Source organism: Talpa occidentalis, unplaced genomic scaffold, assembly GCF_014898055.3.
Source record: "Talpa occidentalis isolate TD23 unplaced genomic scaffold, MPIMG_talOcc4v2.1, whole genome shotgun sequence".
Lineage (NCBI taxonomy): Eukaryota > Metazoa > Chordata > Mammalia > Eulipotyphla > Talpidae > Talpa > Talpa occidentalis.
The window spans coordinates 108,996,670-109,022,229 of record NW_026555331.1 but is presented as its reverse complement, the minus strand read 5'-3'; positions in this window follow the sequence as shown (position 1 = coordinate 109,022,229).

Here is a 25,560-nt window from a genome sequence, read left to right as displayed (position 1 = left end):
GAGGGACAGGATATCTCGATTTTGTCAGGGGCTCTGCGGTTCATAGACCCTCCTTTCAAGAAAATGTGTCAGGAGGGGTTATGAGTGAGTACATGGGGCTGTGCTGTGAGAATGCCTCCCACCGTTCCCATAAATGAGCCCGGATATTTTGGGTCACCTCCTTAATAGGTCCTTATCGGGGTTTCCATAAAGAAAAAGGTTGTTACAAGTAAATGTCACTCCCTCCCTGAGAAAACTGCCCAGCCGTCATGGCTGCTTCCATTTCTCCCCGCAAGCTGCTCCAAAGTTATTTCAAGATGGAAGCAGCAGAAAGATGAATTAGCCCTGTCAACAGGGAGTTCTAAAGTCCTGCCATTCACTGAGCAAGAAATGTGCGCCTGCCATGGGCGGCTGATAAGGGAAGTGGACACAGGATAAACTTCAGCCCAGCCAGCTGACAAAGCTCAAATGCAGCCTCTGAAAAAGCAGCAACTTCTGGGCCTCTGCTTCATGAAGGCAAAGACTGTGGGCTTTGTTCCATTACCAGGCTGTTACCGCCAACTGCAGGCTTGCAATACAGAGCCATTGCTGCTGCCCACTGGAGAGATGGCAGGACCAAAACATGTCTTATAAAGCAGTTTGTTGTGGGCCTCCCCTGGTGGCGCAGCAGCCACCAGGCGAGGGTCCCACACAGCGCGACAGACCTCTCCTGCCGCCCGCTGCTCCCCTCAGCAGTGTACTTCGGTCCTTCTGCCTGTTCTGCTCCCTGCTCTGGCTCTGGTGAATTCTCTCACCCTCCCATGCTTCTGACTGTACCCAGTGCTTGTATAAATAAATAAATAAAATCCTAAAAAAAAAAAAATAAAGCAGTTTTTTGTATGGAACCAGCGCAAGTTGCCACAAAAATGATCTTTCACCCCCAGTGCCCCACCTCTCTGCACCCTCACCTTGTTCTCACTGCACAAATCTCTCCAATTTATTCATTTTTAAGGAGCAGAGCATGATTTGTAAGTAATGGACTTCCAATGCACATTTCAGAACTCACCCTAAGTGGATTATTTAGTATATGTTCAATAAGGATAGTATATTTTACATGCATTATCTCATTAAATCTTTACAAGTCTCAGTGTAATAAATTCTCTTCATAGACAAAGTAATGGAGGTGCAATGAAGTGAGGTGCCTTACCTAAGGTCACAGCTCATATGTGGTAGTGCTAAGATTTGACCACCAGTCTGACGGGTCTTATTCCAAGGCAGAATGCTCTTAAATGCTCCCTTACCCTTTCTTCTTGCATGGAGAGAGCTCATATTAAAAGAAGCTTCATAGCTTGCAAGGGCTTTGAAACTCTTTCCTGAATTACAGGTTTGGAGACGTACAAGCCATGTACTCCAAACAATAAAATAATAGCCACATCAGTAGTAATGATCATGACTCCTTTGGGGAGTTCTTTGTGATTATGCTTGTCCCCTTTTAAAAGACTGTCCACTTTGCTCATTCCTATCTTATCTTTGTTCATCGAGCCATATTTTACTTTTCTCTGGCTCCTATACAGATCCCCTTGAAGCCTTCCCCAGATAGATAAGCCTCCCAGGGTTCTTTCTCCTTGTCATTACTCAAAATTTCTTAATGTTGAGCCTCTGCCAGGAAGATAGAGGAAGCAGCTCCAAATGCAAGTGATTAGCTTATGTGTGGGGGCTTTGATGCAGAACTTGGTCACTTATAAAGGCAAACACACAGCTGGTTCAAGAGCACCTCCTTTTCATTTTCCATCACTGGAAAAAATGTAAGTCTCAGTAACTAGCTACTTCAAAACAGCTAGTCGTTTAACTTTTGTGTGGATAACCAGGCAGACATCTGAGTTGGTTACTGGCTCTCCCCAGCATTTGGGCCTAACAGGAAACCCACTTAACAAAGCAATGTGCACATTGTTGAGTGCTGTTTTCTAAAAAGCACTGACGGTCCATTAGGACAAATCATCCAACCATATAGAGATTTAAAATGAAACATGTTATGCCTGTGCCATTTCCTTAACAAATATCCCCCTCATTGCAAAGCAAGGTCTAAAGCCAGAATATAAAACTGCATTGAAAGCTTAATGAAAACTTACCAAAGAAAGCAGCTTTGAATTGGACTTAAGTGCCTTTCTCAAGTGGCTATTATTTTTTAACAAGCATGAGATTATATTTTTATTAATGTCTTTCTATTTGTCTTTCTAGAATTTAAACACCTATGTATGTGTGTGTGCATCCATCCAACAAACATTTTATTGATCCCCCAGGATGCACTTGCAGGACAATAGGGATGCGGAGATAATACACTGAGACCTGTTAAGTTCACTATAGTAATGGGATTATATACTCTGTACCAAGAAGGATTAAGTAAATTACGCTGTAGTAACAAACAGCACCATTTCATTGGCTTACATGAGCAAGGGTGTCTGTTTATGTTACATGTCCATTGTGGGTCGGCAGGCACCATCGCTTAACAATGTCAGTCACCATGCTGGAAGAAAAAAATTGTCTGAGAGTCTGGCATTGACAATTAAATGTTCTAGCCTGGAAATGACACTCATCTCATCCTCTCTTAATTCAATGTCCAGAAGTAGTCATTGGTCCCACCCAACCCCAAGGAAAGCAGGAAGAGCAATTCCACCTTATTGTTAGGTTGGGGAAGATCTAGAAATATTGGAAGAACATCCCTAATGAATACCTCACACATGCTAGTAGGAACTCGAAATACTATGTTAAAAGAGCTATAATAGAGAAATGGGGGAGGGGGCATAATAAATGCACACCTTTGAGCAATTGCCAAGGGTTCCTATAGGAGGTCACATTTAAATATTCATGAGGTATGCAAAGGTTCTGTGGAGCAAGGATATGAGATTTCTAGGAGAAGAGAAATGTAAAGGCAGGAAACATGAAAACATTTTTCACTTGAAGGCAGTGGAAGGAAACTCAGTGCAGTTCAAGTACCAAATCTAGGAAGGGGAGCTAGGAGAAGTGGCAGAGGGCGAGGGGCCAGTTGTGAAGGACATTTGTCTTTCTTGGGAATTTGGCTTTCCCCTGTAGACAGCAAGGAGATAACAGTGAGTGTTCTACAGTAGAGACTCATAAAGAGTGGTGGGGGTATGTTTGTTTGTGAGCGGGATAGCTCAGTAGCTGCAAGGGTGAGAAGCTAGAATGGGGAGTGAAGCCAACCAGGGAGGCTGTGCTCCAGGTGAGAGGCAGTGAGCCCGGACTCCACACCCTTGGGCTAGGATTCAAGTGACATTTCTGAGGAAAGGCTAATGAAACCCCAATGTATTTCATTAAAAGGGGGATGATGACAAGAAAAACCACTTCAAGCCTGTCAGTTTAAGAAGGGAAGAAAATGCTTACACCAGTCCCCAAGTCGGGGTTCACAGCAGGAGGATCAAAAGGCTCATCCTCTCCATTGATGAGAAGCTCAGATTATGATGCTAGTGGAGATACCCCCAGGAATACAGAGTCCAGAAACAGAAATCTGTTAGTTGATATAAATTTAAGACCGAAATAATTTATGATGAATGCAAAGAGTTGACAACTCAGCCCTGCTAACACATACGTAGAGGAAACAGAAGGGATAAAGGAAGAATGCGTATAAACATTTTGAAGTAAATTTTGTTAGTAACCACTGGAATCTGTTAAACATATATATGTATGTAATATATATGTAATAAAGAAGCTTGGGGGCAAATTTGGGAATATCTCATCCATCCAAATGCCCAGAGAAAATTACTTCCAAAATTTCAGTTAATATCTTACCCCCATCGAAGAAAAAATCTTGCCTATGGAACTGTTGAAAATTTAGATCAAGCAGATGTATATATTTCAGTCAGAACTGATTTGGTGTTTAACCTGAGGAAAGAATTTTGAAACTGAATGTTTGATGACAATTACAAGTAATCAATTCTATTTTTCTAGTGACTAATCAAGTTTTCAGGGTTTCTGCAAATTTGGGTGGCCATCCTTAGGAATTTTCATTAAACTGGGTTTTTTTTTTTTAATTTTTAATTAAATTGGCCTAAGTCAGCAATCAAGGTTTCCATGTTGCTATGTAATGTATAGTGTAGCGAGTACACTGGGCTCCCACCAGCTCCAAAAAAGATCATTTGGAAGGCTAGAGGGAGAAATCTGAACTCTCATTGTCAGCGTTCCAAGAGATAAACAGAGCATAATAAGTCGTTCTAAGGCAACGGGATCAGGGTTTTTAAATAAATCATATTAATATGTGAATAAGACAAGCATTATTCTCTTCTTTCAAAATTTAATAGAGCTTTTGTTTTTGCCAAGTAGGAAGGTGACTGTTTGGGCAGTGTGGCTGGGGAGCACAGCACCAACTTTGTGGTCTTTCTTCTTAAATTCGTGCTGGGGTCACATCTATTTTCTAAGCTAATCCTGACCCACAGGGTCAGTTCACTTCTGCTAGGCAAGCTTAGGCAGTTTCTGGTGGGACGACATCTCCTATGGCAGAAAAAAATAATTTCTTCTGGATGTAGACCAGCCACGAATTGGTAACAACCCACACATTTCTAGGAAGTGAAGGTAAAAAGCAGGTTAGATTCCAAGAGGCTACTTCAAATTTCATTTTTTCATAAGCCTAAGTGATGGAGAGGAGCTCAAGCTTATATCCTTCAACATACAACCCCATACAAAGAGGTGGGAATCTGTCTATTGTTTTTTTAAAAATTAGACCTACTTTCCATTGCATACAGGTCCAGGCTCTGAAAAACACTGCTATAGAGTATCTCTTCCCAAAATAAGCATCTAAATCTACATTGAAAAAAAGGCCAACAACATGGTAATGTTTGATGCTCTCGACAAGTACATGGAAATATTCTCTAGGATTATCTATTCAGGGCTGATTATTCTCCCATTTCACATAGATGTTAAATAGATTCCAGGGGGCTCCAACTCTGTATAACCATCTGTTGCTTTTCACCTAAACTTAATCAGGAGCTTCTTTATCATGTTTGAACTTTACCTTCTCAAACAAATCCCTTTCTTCTTTTTGGGCTTAACTTTTAGATGGGAGGCAGATCCCATGCCAGGGCTATCCAAGAGAACTTTCTGTGTTGATGGAAAAACTCTCTATACACACTGCCCAGTATGTGGCCACCAGCCACAAATGACTGCCAAGCACTTGAGATGTGGCTTGCGCAGCTGAAGAATTAGATTTTAAATTAAATTTCAATTATTTAAACTCAATAACCACATATATTTAGTAGTTACCATATTGAGCTGTGCTGACTCTAGACAGCCCCTCAAAATATCTTTCTATTTCTTCAGTACAAATCTTCCCCTACTAAGTACGAATGATTAATTTCTTTGGCATCATATTGGCATTACACTCTTCACACACTGGTTACTTCATTCTTGGCCTTTAAAAATCATGTATGGGGGCCTTCCTGGTGGCACAGGGGTTAAAGACAGCACTATGAAGCCATCGCCATCCACTGCAGTAGAGGTCAATCTACAGCCAGGGAGAAACCCACATGGCGCAGCTGACCTCTCCTGCCTCGCCCTCTGATCTCCTCAGCAGTATATTTCAGTAGATCTGCCTGTTCTGCTCCCCACTCTCTCTGGTGAATCCTCTCACCAACCCATCTCTAGCCTGTACCCCAGTTCTTATATGCATAAATAAATAAATCTTTTTAAAAAATATTATGGGCAAATTATTCAACCCATGTATACAACACTCTCTATTTTTCCTGCCATTTTCATTTTTTAAATGAGCTTTTTTTCCCCTTTGATTTCCATCATTTTCAACATCCTTTGCATTTTTGCAAGGTGATATAATGGTGTTTTGGTTGTTGGTTTTATAAATTTTAAATAAACAAAAAACAATCACAAACTAAGTGAGCATGCTGCAGACTAGCGAACGAGGGATGATTGGGACTGAAGGGGCCAACCCCAAATTCCATTTGTTGGTGGTGGGGAGACTTGCTTTAGCTCTGGACTTTAGGTTTTTTACATCTTTATATTGGACATGTGTGCATTTTGCACACAAACTGGGGACTATATAAGTAGAGAAATTCCTCTACTTGAATAGAATGATGTATCGGGAATAAAAAAGATTTTTTTAAAAGACTTCCTACCCTCTAGTGAATTTTTGATTGAGAGAGATAGACACCATAGGTTGGAGCAACTTCACTACGAGGCAGACTCACGAGATGATAATACAAGAGAGATATATTATTATTTAAGAGGGTACTAGAGATGAAAGCAATCTGAGTTGGGAGGGAGGGCATGGGAGGCTTCAAAGAAGATGTGGCATGTAAGTTGATTCATACAGACTGACACAAGGATTTGGGCACAGGGAGAACATTTCCTGCTGTAGAATATAGTTAAGTGAGGATTGTAGAGCTTGAGTGCATGGGATGTTCAAAGAAAAGTAAATTATCTAGAATCTCAATGTGTGATGAGTCGAATAGTGCCTGTACTTTGTGAAGATTTCTTCATCAACAAATATTTACCTTGGACAGAAAGATAAAAATAATTGGTTAGAAGAAAGTAAGACTGCAGGAGGGAGATAAGGTCCTATAGTGATGAGATAATCCAGGTGAGAGATAGCAACCCTCTAAATGAGGAGAAGGCAAACTATCCCAGGGCTAAGTAAGACCAGAATTCTGGTTTTATAAATAGTTTCATTGAAATACAGTCATGCCTACTCATTCCCTTATAGTCTATGGCAGCATTCATGCTACAAAAGCAGAGCTGAATAGTTGCAACAAAGACAGTTTAATCCATAAACCTAAAACATTTACTATCTGGCCCTTTCAAAAAAAGTTTGCTAATCTGTGGTCTAACCTAGCATAGTAGTAGTGGAAAGGGTGGGGAATGAATACCAAGGAAATGATGGGGGTGAAATCCATAGGATTCAGGGAGAGATGGCACAATAGACTTGATTCCAAAGGGAGGTTTAACTCTAGCTGTCTTTAGGGTCTCTAGGTTAAGAGACATAAGGAAAATAACTTTATTAATTGAATTAGGGGAAATAACACAGGCCAGGAAACAAGGTGAGGCATTCTGTGTTAAATATGTTGAGTTTGAGGCACCTGTGGCATACCATGTGAAAATATCCATCTCTGGAGCCAAGGAGAAGGCCCTGAGAAGAGACGGAGACTTGGGGCTGTATGCCTAGAGTTATGCCGTGATAAGAGGATGTGTTGGAGAGAGAGGACAGGAAAGACCAACAGGTTGAGGACATTTCTATATAAGCAATAAGCATTGAAAAGAATTAGTTAAGAATTCAACAGAAAAAGGATGAGGAATACCATGGCAGAAGAGGATGGCCAGTAGAGTCAAAAGCTATTCTAAGATTTAAATAGAATGATGATATTTTGGAGGAATTGACTGGACATATCAGAAAAACATTGTTGGTATTTAGGGACAAAAACCAAGGAATGAACAGAACAACAAATTGTGACTGCAATTGAAGACTAATCTTTTGAGATTGCTATTAAGGAAAGATAGAGACCAGCTGGAAGAGGAAGCAAGTCTAAGGAGAGGAAAGATTTTGGTAAATTTATTTTACACAAATATCAATAGTCTCTGACATGAGAAGACTTCCTAGACTTCAGACAGCTAACAAAGTGGCTTGGATGCCTTTGTTTACTTCCTTTGGAAGCCTAGACCACTGCTATGATCTGAAAGATTGATGTTTCAGGAACCCAAGCACAAGCTAAACAAAGCACTCTCTGTAACTCAGTCTAAAATCTTTGTAAGTTTCCTAAAAGGAACCAAGGCCTTTTGAAGATCTTCATGTACAGATCTTTATGGCAAGAATCTCATATCTTTCAAGTTCCAAAGGTAGAAAAAGTCATGGTAAAAAATCTGCTAGGTGTAAATACTAATGAAATTAGTATCTGGAGTCCTTGGCCTCCCCAAGTGGACTGCCCCTGTCTGCTAAGTTGAGAAGGTTTGCCCCCAGACTCACCTTTATGGGGCTCAGGGTTCCAGCCCTCAGGAATGTGACTCTTCCTCTGGTGTTGCCTTTGAACCTTCAATTTAGCCTTCAGTTGCAGATGGCTTCACTTTAGACAGAAGGGAATAGAAACTAAAAGCTTCCAGGTTTGGAGTCCTCTAAGTCCAGGGATTAAAACAATGGTCTTCACTGGGGCCTATTTTGCATCCCCCCCCATCCAGTGTATTTGGCAATGTCTGGAGACAGTTTTAGTTGTCACAGCTGGAGATGGGGTGTGACTGGCATCTAGTGGGTAGAGGTCAGGGATTCTGCTAAATGTCGTATAATGTATAACATACATGACAGATCTCACAACAAGGAATCACCCAACCCAAATTGTTAATAATTCTCAGCAATGTGCTCTGAGCCACCTGTTCTATTGGAAAAGGTATCACATATTAATTCACACTAAAATATAAGGACTGATTTTGTATTAGCATGCAAATTTTGCTGGGGGGGGGGGTGACCCTAAAGTTTTAGGTACTTCAGGTTACCTACCCGAAATTCATTCCCCCTTTCTTTTTTCCTAACAAACCCGCAGCTTAGTTCAGGAAACTACCCATTCCCAACCACAAAGAGTGATTAATGTATGGTATTACAGACTTAAGAGTGGACATGTAAACTAGATTGGCCTACTCAAACTAAAGGACTGGGGAAGTGGTGTTGATAAATGTTTAACCAGGAAAAAAATACATACATATGTGTGTGTGTGTGTGTGTGTATACTAAAAAATAAAACATGAGTGTTCTTTATTATAAATTTCACATTGGCAGTTAGTTCTCACATAATACTTTAATTGTTTTTTGCCATTCTTTCATCTATAACCTCGCTAATCTATGATGGCAGTTGATTGGTGAGTACAACACTGACAAGAATGCTGACTGCTATTGTTTATATTAGTGAGTAAAATAGTAAAGTCATAGGATCAAAGGTTCATTGATTTGTCAATGATGCAAGTGACTGCTGAATCAGATAAACTAGAAGAATATATCCTCAAGTTTTTGAACTATTCACCATGTAACAGTCTTAGAAAAACTTTTTAACATCTTACCTTTATTACATTACTCCATCACTGTCTAAAGTCTAGATGAATCAAAAAAAAAAAAATCATGACCCAATGAATAGCATTAGCCCATTTCCATGGTGTAAATACTCCCATCATGGCTAATGTCAAGCCACAGATGTGGAGACAGGGCAGTGGCATAGCATTATGTAGGATCACCACCACAGAGATTTGAAAGACAGAAATCACGTCAAGGACAGATATGATAACCAGTCCAAACAAGATATTTTTTGCTTTAGTTGTTTTCTTTTTTTAGGCAACAATGGCTCATGAAAGAAATCATCTCTAATTATATAAGTTTAGATCTTTGAATTTGGAGAGAATATTTTTAGGACATTTCAGAATCCAGGAGAAAGCATTAGCTTATTTTATCTACATTTATTTCTTTTCCTGTCATCCTGCCTATACCAGACTTTCCTCCAAAATTCAGTTCACGCAGCATCTTAATTCTGAAAATTTTGTTCCATTCTTCCTCCCTTTCCCCTTAAAATAAAGCAGGTTGACTCCCTTGATGCCCTCAGTATATATAAACTTCACATCATATTGCAATTTCTTTTTTACATCTCTATAATTCCCAGCTCACCAAAGGCCAGTTTGCTATATATATATATTTTTTTTTCCCTGAATCTCCAGTGCCCAGCATGTAGAAAGTTCTCATTAAAGAAGTTATAAGCAAATGATGTTCCCTCAAAATCTATGTTGCAGCCCTATCCCCCAATGTGACTGCATTTGGACATAGGGTCTTTAAAGAGGTATCAACGGTTAAATGAGATCACAGGGGTGGGACCCCCCATGTGAATGGACTGGTGTCTCTATAAGAAGAGGAACCAGGGACCCTTGAACAAATGCTAGGGGAGAGCACAGCAAGACGACACCCTCTGCAAACCGAAGAAAGAGGATTCAGTAGCAACGAAGCTTGTTGCCACATTGATGTTGGGCTTCCAGCCTTCAGGGCTGTGCGAATATAAATTTCTGCTGTTTAAGTAACTCATTTTGGGCTATTTTGCTATTTTAGTCCAGCAAACCAATACAATAGGAGTATTGAATGAATGAGTTTTTCCTTTAAGAAAGATAATTCACACATATACATTACTCTACTGCCATAAAATGCTTATTTGCTTTCATTATCCCAAAAGTATAGTTCACCAAAACTCTGAAAATTAATTAAATTTTGGTTAATAAAAGAGAGAGAACAGCAAAATAGCATTATCTCTCTGCCATGGACAGCATAAAGAAAGACATTTTTCCATAAGTCTATCCATATCTCTAATTTGTGACTTTTTCTTTTTTAGATTTGTTTTAAACAGAGAATGATGAACCCAGTAGAGACCTGGGAACTATACACAAAAAGGAAATATGACCAAAGAAAGGGGTCGCTTTCATCTCCCATGAAAGCAAGGCTGTTTTTGTTGATACATATGGAAAAAATCAGGCCCAATTATATATTGTGATTTGGCACCGAGGCTGAAGCCTCACCACAGGCCTTTTCTTTCTTTCCACAGATATACCATTACAGGCCACCAGAGCCCCGAGCCCTCGGTCACCCACAAGGGTGTTCCTGGGAGAGATGAACCTAGCCAGAGGTGCCTCCATCACTGTCAGGGTGGGTTTCAAGTGAAAAAAGGGTTTCCTGTCTGTCGAGTCAAAAAAAGAATTGAACATGGTTGTGGCAGCACTGAGTTCAGTTCCCTGTAAAGACAGTTGCGCACAGCTTCACACAAATGGGTGAGCACACCCTTGTCTTAGCACACTTGGGTCTTCAGGAGACTCTCCACCCCACACCAAGTCCTCCTGATATTTCACCTGCTGCTTATTTCACATAGGCTTTAGGTTGCTAAGTAACCAATCCTCTTTTTCTAGCCTCCTGGTCTAAACCAGGGATATTCAAAAAAAAATTTTTTTTTTTTTTTATAGAGGCATGCTTTATTTATTTGTTTGCTGGTTTGTTTGTTTGTTTTGTTTATACATGCACTGGGTACAGTCAGAAGCGCGGGAGGGTGAGAGAATTCACCAGAGCCAGAGCGGGGAGCAGAGCAGGCAGAAGGACCGAAGTACACTGCTGAGGGGAGCAGCGGGCGGCAGGAGAGGTCTGCGCGCCATGTGGGACCCTCCTCTGGTGGCCGGGGAGCAGCCGGGGATCGAACCGGCGCCGCAGAGGCCGCGGGCAGCTTCGCAACCCAGCGCTCAACCGCTGTGCCACCGGGGAGGCCCTCAAAAATTTTTTTAAGTGGAGAATATCAGGGTGTTAGAAGACGTGATTGTGTACCTGCTCTCTGCTAACTTACTATATGGTCTTGGCAAGTCCCTGTTCCACTAAGAACCTCAATCTCCTCATCTATGAAACAAAAGGGTTGCACTAAGGTCCTTCCCAATTGAAACCATTTCCTGTGCGGTCCACCATAGTAATAACAACTAACCACACCTGGATTTCAGATTTCAATTAATTAAATAAAATTTTAAATGTACTTCCCGAAGCTCACTAGATGCATTTCAAGAGCTTTCATAGACACAGTGGCCATGGAACAGCACAGAAAAAGAGTATTTTTGCTGCTGCAGAAAGACCTATTGAGCAGATTGGTCTAATGTTCTTATTGTATCATAGCTATAGATAGTTCTATAACACACCCTGAGTTGAGTAGCACTTTTGTGTTTATAGTGTTTTTCAATACACCACTACATTTTGCTATTACTGTTTCTATTTTATCAGAAGAGGACACTCCCTCAAAGATTAAATGACTTGCTCTAAGTTTATGTCATTAATGACTAAGTCTATTTTCCAAATCTAGCATTCTGTATAATACATACACTAAGTCACAGGGAAAAGACGTGTGTGACCTCGCTAAAGCCACTCCAAGCCATGCAGCTACTCCAAGTCATGCAGCTACTCTAAGCCATGCAGCCCAGGAACCAAGACCCACTTATTAAGAGCTCATCTAGAGACTGACTCTGTGCCTCAGTGCAAACTAGTCTCCTCACTAGCTGACCGTAGACAAGATACTTAATGCCCCCTTTTCCTCTGTCAAATGGGAATGCAGCAGAAGCCACTGGTTACAAGAATTACATGAGAAGGTACAACTAAAGTGTTTAGCTCATCAAGTCAAGCACATAATAATTGCTCACTAAAAACTAACTACCACAACAATTAACATCATCACCTCTATTCTACTCTCAGTATTTCCTCTCTGTCCCAAACAGACTCACTGAGAGCCCTTACAGACTTACTGCCAGCTTGCCTAAGTACAGATGCTACTCTTCCACGTGGACAATAACTCCCCTTTTGAATCCTACTGAGTAATTTGTCCTCATAATCTCCCGTGTCCATGAGCTCTCCTGATTAATTACAAGTTGTTCTGGGAAGAGCTCTCTTGGAGGGATTGGAGTAACCCGACTGGGCAGTGTGCCATGAGCAAATAGTTTTTCCTCTGTAAGTTTTCAAAACCTTTTGGTACCGGGAACCCACTGATGCCTGTCCCCAAGGAAGAGCTGGCCCCAGGGAGGTGCCACCAGTGCTTGCGGGCGAGAGGTGATGAAGTGGGGGGGCCTCTGCAGGGTTTTGTCCCTGGAGCAGGTTACAGCAGTCTGACTACACAGCTGGCTCTGTCCAGACTGCACTTTGTCTGCAAAAGGTACAGCAGACACATGTGTCCCCCTGTGATGGCTTTTCCTGCTCTCTCCCACCACACTGCAGAGCCTTAAAGAACAATATTTACTCTGATGGAGACGCAGAGTGTGGGGACCAGGCTACAAAGCTTGGTTCAACAAGCGGGGGACTGTCCCTCTCCAACCCTCCCCCCATCCCCGCTGGAGCTGCCAGGACACAGGCCTGACTCCGCAGGTGTTTCCCTCATCCTGCCCACCCTCTCCTGGGGCCCAGCCTGGGGCTGAGGAAGCAAGGAAGGCTCTTTCGGTCATGCGTCATTTCTCGGGGAGAAGGAACTCTGGTCAGATCCTAGATATCTCTTGGGGCAAGAAAATGAAGTGCTTTTGCTTCTAAATACAGCTACTCAGCTACCAAGCATTGCGGCTCACAAGGTGGGTGAGCCATTGACAGGGCCCCATTTGTGGATTCTGTCTGCTGGCCTCCGGGTAACACAGCAGCAAGGCACGAGCACCCCTGTGGGGAGAGACGCTCACACATGCACACATTCGTTTGTTCATTTGTCCACGCAACAGTATCTCATTGAGTCCTTGGCATTGGGATGATTCTAAGAAAAGTAATCCAGTTTCTTTTGCAAGAATCTCAGAGACCAGTGAGAGAGTGGAAAGGATAAAATAAAAAGTAAGTGGCAGTATCGTAAGTGCAGTTTTTGTCAGTACAGTAAGTACAAAAACTGACACATAAGTGTGGGGCTAAGTGAGGGGTATGCGGAGGGCTGCGGGAGCCTTCAGGAGGACATAACATGTGAGCTGGGTCTTAATGGTTAAATGAGAATTTAGAGGTGCTGCAGTGGGTGGGGAGGGGTGTCAGAAAGAAATCTGTGCAGCCTTGTGACCATTATACTGACATTTATGCTGAGAGATGTGGAGATCCCTTGATGGGTTGGGGAAGATAAGTGATATGATCTGAACATATATTTTCATGGGATCCCTCTGGCTGCTCTGTTGATAACAGATTGTTGACAGTGGGGGAAGGATGGAAGCATGGAAACCAGCGTGGGGGACTCAGAATAACTCAAGTGAAAGGTGATGAGGCTTGTTAACCCAAGCTCCTGCCATGCCTGGTGTACCGAGACAATCAGTATTGAAGCAAGGATACAAAAGGCATTATACTCTCTAAGCATTTATTTCTTAGCCACATGTCCAGACCAAGACTTCAGCAACTGTCAGTGTTTTGAGGATTTCTCTCAAATAATAGTGATAGTCTGTAACTTCCTAGTCCTTGTTTCTGATTTCCCGCCAAGTCTTCCAGTAACTACCAAGCTGGTCCAATTTCCCTGCATAGTCTCTTCTTTGAAGCTAAGTGCTTTCAGAGCATCTGCTCCATCTCCAGAGGGGTAGAAACCCCCTTTCAGAGCAATCCAGCTTTGGAGAATAATGCCAGATCAAGCTAAATCTGAGTACCAGAAGACCCCCAAAATTCCCACAGACCCAAGCCTAGCTCTGAGGATTAGTACAGAGATTTGGAATTGTTAGACATTTAGGGTATGGAAGGTGATGCCTAAAGAAAATGGCCAACATACTGAGGACCCAGAAAACACTTGCCAGAGATGATAAAGCCTGGGGAGAGCCAAGAAATGCATCGAGAAAGGAAAGGCAGTCTCTAACCCCAACTAACAGGCAGGCCATTAAAGCGAGGAGAGCAAGAAGCAGAGAAAGTGGGTTAGCGGACCCCCATCCCAACCTGCTGCTAGGGCTGATAAAACTACACCCCCAGGAGCACAGTAGAAGTGTAACAGGGTGGTCCCAAGGTAAGGGGGAGGTTCCCTGCCCCACCCAAGGGAGGGTGGAGCTGAGCAGGGAGAGGAGAAGCGGCAGAAGAGACTGAGGAAGGAAGCAGGATGGAGCCAGGAGACCTGGAGGAGGCGCATGGAGCCTAGAGACACGTGAAGAAACTGCGCTTGTCTTTTGGTCGTGGACTGGGTGACACAGATGTGGGTGAGACCCATGGGGAGGTGACAATGGCAGCTTTTATCTTTTCCTTCCGGGTTTGTCTGGTTGTTTCTGGCCCTTTTCTGTGGGTCCCCACTGGAAGATGTTTTAGACTTGTGGCAGGCTTTGGGGCCTTGCTCTGGGCCGATCCCATATGGATGGACTTTTACCCACGAGGGGACGGGTAACTTTGGGTGTTTCATTTAGAAACTAGACTCTTTGCCTTACCTGTATTGTTTCCTAGTTTTATTAAAGTTCCTTCCCATTAAAGTCTCCTATGTTTTGTGTGGATGCGGCCGATGGCAGAACCCATTTAGAATAGGCAGGTTTGCGGGGTTTGGGCTGCCCCTCTCCCTGTCCTATAACAGAAGGAGGAGTGACTTAGAAACTGCTGCCTGAGTAGAGAAACCAACATCCAGGGGCACCTATGCAGTGTACCCCAGGAAGGGCCAGGAGCCCTGGCCTGTCCTCACGTTTGTCCTTTCCTGGGGTCTGCCTGCTCAGGACTCTCCCTGGGTATATTTTCATTCTGTTTCTCAATAAATTTTGCTTTGCTCTATCAAAGGTGTTCTTCGATTCTTCTCACGTCACAGTTGAGGACTGAGGAACCCTCAAATCCAGGAACATCTAGGAACCCCAAAACTCAGTAGCAGAATGACAGACATTTAAATGCCATGTGAGTACAATAGATGCTATTCTTCCTGGAGTTCTTAGGAGAGACCTAACTATCTTACAGAAGACCCTCTTGTTTTATTTCTCTCCCTTACATGGTGAGCAGTGTCCTTCAAAGGAAGCTTTTAGAGGAAAATGTCTCCACAGGCCTGATCCCTTCTTTGAAAACATAATAATGCTCAAGAATGACAACAATGTAAATCACCAGAATCATTAGGCAGAATCTCCTCGAATTAAAATTGCTTACATCAGGGTAAGATTAGGTCAACTGCCTTGAAGGGAGTCAGAGGGCTGGGATTTGCTGACTTCCAGCCTTTCAAAAACAAATATTGTCAGAGTTCACAGTCTCTGTCTCAGCAGCAGGGAGAGTCAACCCCTGATAAGACCATCCTTGTCTGGAAAGGAACAAATTGCTGTGCCACTCAGCCTCCAAGACCCCTTCATTACCCATCCCGCAAAGACAAATTACCCTGGAAACGTTGATAGGCTTGATCCTCTAAACAGTCTAGGTCTGGCCCATAAGCACAGCTACCTCTGCTCATGCAATAGGTAGAGTAAAAGGGGCTGTCCAGAAAGAGCAAGAAAAGTCGCATTCAAGTCACCCAGCAAACCCAGGAAGGTCTGAATGCCCAAGGGGGAAATCCTAAACGCAAAATAGAGTCATTATGTCTCAGGCCTAGGCGAAGCTGAGAGAGTCTGGTGCCTGAAACAAATAACAGGAAAAATATGTCAGATGTGTGGTTGTGGCATAAATCAGGAACAAAAACACAATTATAAGACTCCAGAGGAGCGGGAGGTGCAGTCACTGGCGTATAGATCTTGGTAACTATCGAATACAATTTTCACTGCCGAGAGGCAGGCAGTTTGCAGCAGAGTTTATTTTAGGATGTCAGAAGTGACTTGCTCTGGGGAACCATGGGTGTGTTTTTGTTTTGTTGTTGTTTACTTAAGACAAAATGAGATTTATCTTGAAGAAATAGAGAGTTGACTCCATCTGAGAGTAGCCTATATGCCACACATCCGTTGACCATGAGAACAGGGAAGGAACTAGCCTGGAGGAAGTCAGCTTCCTGGTGGGTGAAGGTGAGGTTGTTGATGCTTGAGTTCCAAGTTCACACTGCCTGTATTCAAATTCCACCCTGGCCCTTTATTAGTTGGATAATCCCAGGAAAGGTGCTTAATAACTGCACCTCCTCCCCTTCTTGGGAAAAGAGAAGTAAAAACAAAACAGGCAAGAAGATTAAATTAGATGATCCTTATAAATACCATGTAGCTGTCACGAAATATTTGCAGAATTGAATTTAGAATGCACAAGATATGAAGAGAAGGCAAGGAGAGAACAAGGGTCAATATAAAGCATAAGAAAGACCAAGAAAAGTCGCATTCAAGTCACCCAGCAAACCCAGGAAGGTCTGAATGCCCACGGGGATGGAAATCCTAAATGCAAAATAGACCCTTGTTGGAAACATAAGCCTTAAACCCCTAGTCCCTGGATAATCAAGAATTGACCTAATAAAAACGACAGTGACAATCCAACAGCAATCCATTTTATTCAAGGAGAAAATATTTTTATATTTTAAAAATTAACAAGAGAAAATGGTTTAAGGTAAGCAGCGATTAAGCGGGTCAGTTAGCACCACTGCCAAAATAGAGGCAAGTGACCCACAGTAGGCTGAGGAGAATGCGGAATGATCTAGAAAAAGGTTTGTTTGAGGTCTTTAAAGTGAATGTGGCCACTTTTTGTCACTTGGCCAGGAAATCTCTTGGCTTGTCACAGGAACCCCTTTCTAGGAAATGAGAAGCCCAGAATGAAAAGGGTCAGCAGTTCACTTTTATGATCTAATTTGATTCTTTGATGTTGTTTAAATCTTTAACAGTCAATGATATGTCCCCATTTTACAGATGAGGCTCAGGAAAAGTTGAAAGTCATGCCACCAATTCAGTAGCAACACTGGGATTATATCCACATTCATCTGTTTTCTATGTCAGGGCATCCAAGTGTCAGAGGTGACAGGTTGTGCACACTTTGCCAGTGGTATCAATTAATTCACTGTGCCCATTAATAAGCCAGTCTTTCATTAATGATGGAGGGAGGCAAGAGTGAAGGGACTTTTACTGTCCATGTTGCTTGGCCCTCCCTGCCCCACAATGCAGCTACCCTGGGGCATGTTTCTGCCAGGCAATTCGAGGTTTCAGTGTCCCATCATGTCAAGCTCTCAAGCAGGAAGGAAAAGCCAGTTTTAACAATGCATCTCATTTTTCACCTAATTAGTACCAACACACTTAGGGATGTTTAGGGTGAAGTCTGACTTGTCAGCTGCTGGCAAACACAGACCCATCAGTGTAAACTCGTCTGGATGGGGGCTGGGGGTATTACCCCATTTGAAGTTTGTTGCTGTTGGCCGGGTGACTGACAAAACGTGGTCCCTTCTCTTCTGCTTCTATGGTTCTGGGAGTGCCTGGTACTACAGGAAACAGAACAGCCTCCCTTCCAGTGCAAGCGTTCCTAGTGATTCTTTGCACCTAAGAAGCCTGGCTCTGAGGGAGTGAAGCGACAGGGCCACCCCTTCTTTCACCCTGGAATAGAAGCTGCATTATATCAACTGTCCACCACTATGGATTCTCCCTCCTCTCTATTTACAAAATGGAAACAGATGAATTCAATCAAATATAAACCCCCCAAATTATGGCTTCCTTTATACCTTGTGGTAAAGGAGTTTATGCATAATTGGCACATGATTTTCTCCAGTGGTTTCAAGTTGTTCCCAAACGTAAAAAGGAACCTTTCAGTTTGGGAACGAGATGGTTTCGTTTCAAACCAATCCATCATGCCTTCCAAAGGCAAAGAGGGTGGGTCGGCTGAGTGAAACCAGGAAAGTAGCAGGCAGGTCATGGCCTCGGCTGCTTTCATTGGGCAGATGGGGCCAGGCGGTGGGTCAGTAAGAAGAGGGCCAGAAAAGCTCCTTGCAGCCCTGGTCATTCTGGGGAATGACTTTGTTACAGTTGGAGTGCAAATGCACCAACTCCCCAAATCAACACTGCAGTCTCTGCTACCAGAACTGGCGATCTACAGGGAAGTCCTCCCCCTTTTCCAGGTCAAGGTCAAACGACACCCAAAGACTTCACCTTTTGCAGACAGCGGATCAAAAACACCCTCTGCCAGTGAAGGCCAATTTACATAATTGGCTGGCACCAAAAAGCAGCAGTCACTGCTCAGCTATGTTTACGCAATTCTTTAATGAAAGTCAACATAGAAAACAAGGAAAGACCACTTTACACTTGGCTTTAAAAAGCTGGGTTTGGAGCCTGAGAGGTTTTCCTAAATTACTATTAACAAAGTCAACAGGTTAATATGTTGCAAGGCTTCATCCAAATGGGGCGCCTAGATAATGATCCTATTACATTTAGGTAAACAAAAGGGCAATTGTACTCACCCCAGGATTAAGAGGCATCTTAAAAGCTCTTTCATATTTATTTTCCACAATTCAGCAAGCCCAAAAGGGAAATGTTCAACTTTGTTAAAGAGGATTGCTTACATGTTGTGGAAACAACAGGTCACTCCAGGTTCTCGGGGCATTAAAGATTCATTTAGGAATTTTACCAGTATCATAGGCCTCAGTAGTTCAGCCTACAAACTCTTCCTATAAGATGGTGGAGATAAATTCAGGATGATGAAACCACCACACAGTGAGAGAAAACATCCGCCACAACCCATTACTGAGTTCCCTTTGGGGGCCAAGTTTCAAGACAGTCTGGATGCTTTGTGAACCAAGTTCAAGAAGCACAAATATGGCTCTTCTGGGGTGCTGTGCTGAGTTGATGGCCTCTTGGATTCCCCTCCAGGTGAGTAGGAGCCAGGTGCTTTGGTCTACAGAGGAACCGGCAGGAATTAAGGAACAAGTGTGCACTGAATGGAGGAAGCCAACGGGCTGCAGCGTTTGGGTTCTGGGAGAGTTTCATGTGGCTATCACTGAAATCAAAGCCTAGACCATCAAAAAAAAAAAAAAAAAAAAAAAAAGCCTAGACCACCAGCCCAAGTGGGGTCAGTGAAACAGAACTCTGGAGGCACTGCACCGGTTTGGGGGCTACAGGCTAGAGTCCTAAGACCATTATTTATGGGACCTGTGGTATGCAGCCTCTGGTATGGCTTCCAGTGACCCCTGCTACCTGGTGTCACACCCTTGTGCAGTCTCATCCCCGTGAGTGTGGACTGAAGCTAGCGATTAGTTCTTGCCAATAGAATATGGCAAAATTGGTGGGATGCTACTTCCCAAATAAGGTTACTGTGAAAGAAAAAATAGAATCAAATGGAAATTAAACCAGTGAAAGCAACTTTTATTCAGAGCTACTTTAATAAAGGGAGACCTCAGTATAGAAATGCGCTCAATTCTAAATACAAGAAGAACAAGTGGAGATTTATGGTCAAGGAGCAGAGTGGGATCAGTGAATGGGAAATTATTAAGGAAACATGAGGGGTAAGGAGAGAGTCTGGCTAACCTGACCCAGTGGGATTCTTGCTGAACACAGGCCAGAGGGGGAGGATATCAGGGACAAGGAATTTGATCAGATATTGAGGGTATTCGGGTCCTAAGCTAGGGGATCCTGGCTACAACTGGAAGAAGCAGACCAGACACTGAGCCCAAGGTTGGGGCCTGAAGAACTCTGAGGAGTCTGACAAGAGTTCGGTCAAGGAGAAATCTTTGTCATTGCAAGGATACATGGCATCTGTCTAGCTAACACTTCCTGCTCTCCTGCTTGCTTGCTCTGAGGGAATTCAGCAGTCATCTACAGGAAGGCCCACGTGGCAAGGGATGGAGGAACGATTCCAGCTAATAGGAAGCAAAGAACTGAGGCTCTCAGGTAAACGGACTTCCAGCAACTGAATTCTGGCCACAATCATGAGTGAGCTTGGGAGTGGGCCCTCCTCAGCCTTCAGATGAGACCCCAGCTCCAGCTGACACCAAGATTGCAAATTTATGAAAGATCCTTTTGTTTTCTTTTTCCATATACTTTATTTTGAAAAATGTCAATTACATAGAAAAACTGAAGGATATGTGCAAACATATTTCCTTTAGCTTGATTCACTTATTGTTAACACTTTGCCATTTTTTTCTTCTTTCTCTGCATGATTCTCAAATTGTAAATGTCATTTTTTTTTAGATCCTGAGGCAGAGGTGCCCAGCTTGACCATATCTGCCCCACAAGAACTGTGAGCTAAATGGTACATAAAGCTACTAGATTTGGGCTATAATTTATCACACAGTAAAAGAAGACTAACTCAGGGCCTTTATGGTCCCAGATGGGGAGTAGTCCTTGAAGGTACTAACAGGCCCTAAAACTTGATCCGATGAGACTCGGGGGCATCTAGGGGCTGCCTCAGTGGGCTAGTGCTTCCTGCATTTGATGTGGAACCAAATGAGAAAGCCTGCAATAACACACCATCACTGGGCATCAGTAAGCCACAACCGCCATAGCAAGGAACAGAAAAGAAAACTTTCCAGGTCATTCTCTCCAGATAAGATTTGTGACTGAACAGAACAGAATCCACATCCAAGATAGTAACAGCCAAATGGAAGAGACTTGTAGGGTTTACAGAGTGTAGGGTAAGGAAAAAATGTCAGGCTTTTCTGCTCTCCCGCCATCAGGAGGCATAGGTAGATGGGATTCGCCTGGGCTGAGACTGGGCTTTTAAAGGCGGCGTCACGGGGACGCCAGAGGAAGCCGAGAAGAACAGAAGCCGAAAGAGAAGCCAAGAGAGAAGCCGAGAGAGAAGCAGAGAAGGCCGGAAAGCCCAGATAGAGTGAAGACTTGCTGGGGGTTGGGCGGCCTGCCAGTCTCCCGGCCCCCCAGTACCCCTGCCTGCTGTGTACCGGGCCACTGAGGACTCTGACTCCTCCTTTACCCGGTCTGCTGGATCCTAGAAAACCTGCACTGTGTGTTATTCCTGCCCTTTACACAGAGCATCTTATATCTGTAATGCCATGTAACCCTCTCAAACTGCAAATTCCTTCTTGAAACTTGAGGAATCATTTGGAAGGACTGGAGGAGGTGCTGGTCTTCCTACTATTTGATTCAGAAGCATGGCTTTCTCTACTTGAGGAGACTGACACTTTGGTCAAGTACTGAGCTTCAGATGAGGAAAGAAGGGGCCACCTTCCTGGACAGTCAGACAGGTTTTTTCAATCCTGGCCCACACACAGGGAGAAATGCTACAAGTATATCACCTGTGCCAAAAGCCAGAGGCATTTCTGATTCTGCAGGTGAGGATGTTAAAACTTGCACAGCTAGTCCAAGGTTGCATAGGCAGGACAAGGTACACGTGGAAACCAGGGCCAGGTCCTCCAACTTACTCTGTGACTTTTTCTGAGTCCCAAAGAGTTGTCCACTCGTTAGCACACAGATCCAAGCTAAGACCTCGTTCCAGATCGCCTTAGCAATGGGGATATGAAACAGTCACAAAGGGGCGCTTCCTTTTGGAACTACCTCATAACCTTTAATGTAAAAGATCAAAATGAATGGGCATGCCCCTCATTCCCAATATTCTAGCCGAAGTAATTGGTCCCCTTCTTCATTCCTCAATTCCAATCAACCCCCAATTATCATTTCCCTCGAAAACATGGGGCTCATCTGCTTCTCCCCTCCAATAGTGCTCACACTGTGATAGCACAGGGAACAGCTTCTCTCTCCTTTCACAACCAGTCTCTTCATCTCCGGGTTTGTGCCTCAGCCATAAAGTGAATTTGTCTAAATCCAGATCTGATGACATCAGTGCTTCATTGAAACCCCCCAGTGTCTCCCCTTCTTTCCCAGGATCAACCTTATCTCTTAAATAGCACACAAGTTCTTCCCAGGGCGGCCATGACCTCCATGCAGCTCAGCAGCTTCAGCTCATACCACTCCCCACCCTTGAGTTCCAGTCGGTGCTGGGACTATTTCTGTTTTTCTTAATATAGGTTGGGTTGCCTCACACTCAAGGCCTTTGCTAGCACTGCTTCCTCTACATGAGTTGCCCCTTTTTCTCCTATTTACTTAACTAAATTATACTCCAAGCCTGAGACCCAGGCATCCCATCCTATCCCACCCTTCCCATCCTGCCTTCCCCTTCCAATAAAGTCACTCATTTCTCTTGTTCCCGTTATCCTCTGGGCATGTCTCCACCGTCTGACGCATCATATAATAGCATCATTATCTGTGCATGTTCCTGCCACCTACACCAGCTTAGGACAGGCACTGAAAGAGAAGTACACACCAGTGGGGGAAGGCTGTCGGCAGCCAGAGGGCATGCTCTCGCTCAAAGGACAGGCCCTGCAAAGGAGTGGGTTCATACCTTTCAACAGCTCGCCTGTCTTGGGTGCAGATTCCATCATGATTTCTCATTCTCAGAGCATGTGGTCATAGGTAAGTGGCAAAAAAAAAAAAAAAAAAAAAAAAAAAAAAAAAAAAAAAAAAGAAAAAAAAAAGAAATCTTCTTTCTGGAAGAAATCAAACAAATCAAACACATCTGATGAGGGAGTTTCGGCAAATGTGGGAGAAAGTCAGATTAGCGGCAGCCAGAGATGTACATGTTCCTCATCACATTAACACCACCAAATGCTTCACAAAAAACACTTGAGGGACAAACTGTGTTCGAAACTCCCATTGTTATCCCTTCTTGGGAAAAAAGGTATTTACAGGTCAAATGCATCTGAGAAATGCTGAATAGTACATCCTAAAGGCTCTGAGAAGTCCTGCAGTTTTTTAAAAATATGTGTCTTTGATACAACATTTCCAAATGTCCACCCATCTCAGTGTCTCTTTTCTACACATCATCCATAGTTTTCATTCTTGACACACTTCAGGAAATGCTAGTTGAATGGAAGTGTGTGTCAGGACAGAACCAAGCAGATGCTGGTTTTCAATATCAGTCCCTCTGCGTTCTAGAGGTGAGCAACACAGTTGAATTCTCTAAACCTGAGTTTCCTCACCTCTGCGAAAATGGACAGTAATATCTACCTTGTGGGTTGTTGTGAGGATTAAAAGAGATACTTTAAGGAAACTGCAAGGCCCCAGTGAGTACTGAATAGTGGCTGATTCACTTCTTTCCCTAGCATTGTCTTATTTTTATCCTAAGGGTCCTGTGAGGCAAAAATATAAGGCTTTAAAACCCCTGGAAAGATGTAAATGCCAGCTACAAGGTTCCTTAATGTTTTAGGACACCAAAAAAACATCAAGTTTTATGGAATTTTAAAAATTAAATCAGCTAAGCAATCCGTGCTGCAGGCACACCAGCAAACCCTCTTGTTCAGAATGACTAATCACTGCTTCCAAATAATGACTCCTTCTGTGCCAGGGGTATCAGAAGACCATGACACAGACAATAAAGCAGAATGTCCTGGCGCCCGTGAGACGCTCAGTTATAAATTAGCCCCCAACGAGAGGGCCAGGGCCACCAGGGTACCATTCAGAGCAAACAGCAGACACGACCTTCATCTTGTTTCTCTTCCTTTGAATAAAAATGTGTCTGATGCTTCACCTACAATGAAAATATTCTACAAGTTGTAAAAAACAAAAGTAATAACACACTTCATAGGCATGCATAACCATGAGATAATTATGCTTCTCAGTTCGCTGATGTCAATCCCTTCCCCACCCGGGTGTTATAATGTACGCCTTGTTGTGTGGTAGTTCCCCAAAATATTATTCATAGGAGGTTTATAATAACAAAGCATTACCATAATAAATACTGGTCACAAGAGTCTTCTATGGAAGGGGAGCCAGCAAACCTCGCGCACATTCCCTACCCTTGATTCAAGATTAAATTTCACCTTTTTAATCAAAGACCCCTAAATCCTAAGAACTCTAAACCTTGAAATTGATACCCTTTTTTGAAAGAAAAAATAGATCGGGAATGTCAGAAGGAGTGATCAAAATGACATGAAGCAAATCAGATGACGAGTGTGTAAGAGGTTTTCTTTAGTTCAGCTGTCAGGAAAGCTCTGAAGTGTCTTATCTCCCCAAAAACCCCAAAGCCAGTGTCCCAGGCCAGGCAAGTCAAAATTGTTTTAAGAAAAAATAAAGGCACAAAAGACTTCTTAGGAAATTCGCATTTAAAGTGTTACTTAAGCCCACAGCTCAGACCAGTAAGAAATAAGGATACAGGGTGGTGGGAGGCAAATGAAAGAAGAAATTATTTATACTAAAGATCAAATCCTGTTAAAAAAGAACTGAAGAGACCAGGGTTGTTTTATTTTTCTGTCCTATTACCCTATCAAATATTGCTTCAAGAAAGCGCATCAGGATTTAGACCTTAGACATTATTATATATGATTTTGCTGAAGAGCATTTGTTAGAGTAAGATTTGATTTTAAAATGAGTAGTGTAGCAGAGATAAATCTATAGGTAAGCAATGTGGGAAATACTGATAATTAAATTTGCTGTGTTCTGAAAGTTAACTGGAACCCCATTTGCCTTAAGTCCACAAAATATATTCAGAAAAGCTTTGCACATTTTGTTGTAAGGTTTACATCATGAGACTGGTAGAATGAATTACTGGCCACAATTCTTCGCCCTCCATTGGCATGGCTTCATCTTGGGCAAAGGTTACTTTCCTACTTGCATCAGTGAGGCTTCAGTCAGAGAAGCTGAAACACGATGAGGGATGGGTCTATTGTAGGGATTAGACCTATGAGACTTCGGAGAGGGCTAAGGTGACTGTGGAAGGGTGTTGTGTTTGCTTCTTCTGCCAGACTTGAGGCCAGTGTGCTGACATGTGTGTGGAAGGCTGTACATGAAGAGAAGTGGGGAAGAGTGGGCAGCTGAAGTCTCTGAGGATTACCTACTTCCCACATGGGTGCCACACCTCCTACAAGTCCCCCATATTCATGCAGACTGGCAAAAGAGCTGCTGCGTATCTCCCTCCATGTTGCTGCCCACTTCCCCAGCCCATGACTAGGGAAGCTGAACAAGGAGATCTGGTAGGAGCTGGGCCCCGGCTTCTGCCACATCTGGGTAAGCCAGCAGGTCCTTAACATGGATCTGCAATAGTTTAGCCCTGACTGTGGCTTACCTTCCATCTTCCAAATCTTGTATAAATTTCCCCTGTGGCCAACCAACACTACTCCTGAGCGATGCAGGGAAGGGCATTCTGAGAAACAGCTCCAGCTTAGAAAGGTCACCACACTGCCCCTTCACTTTGAGGTCAGCCATCTGACTGGCCCTGATGAATGACATATGGCTGAATGACCACACTCTAGTTTGACACCCAGAACTTCAAGAGACCCTAAGTTGCACCTGA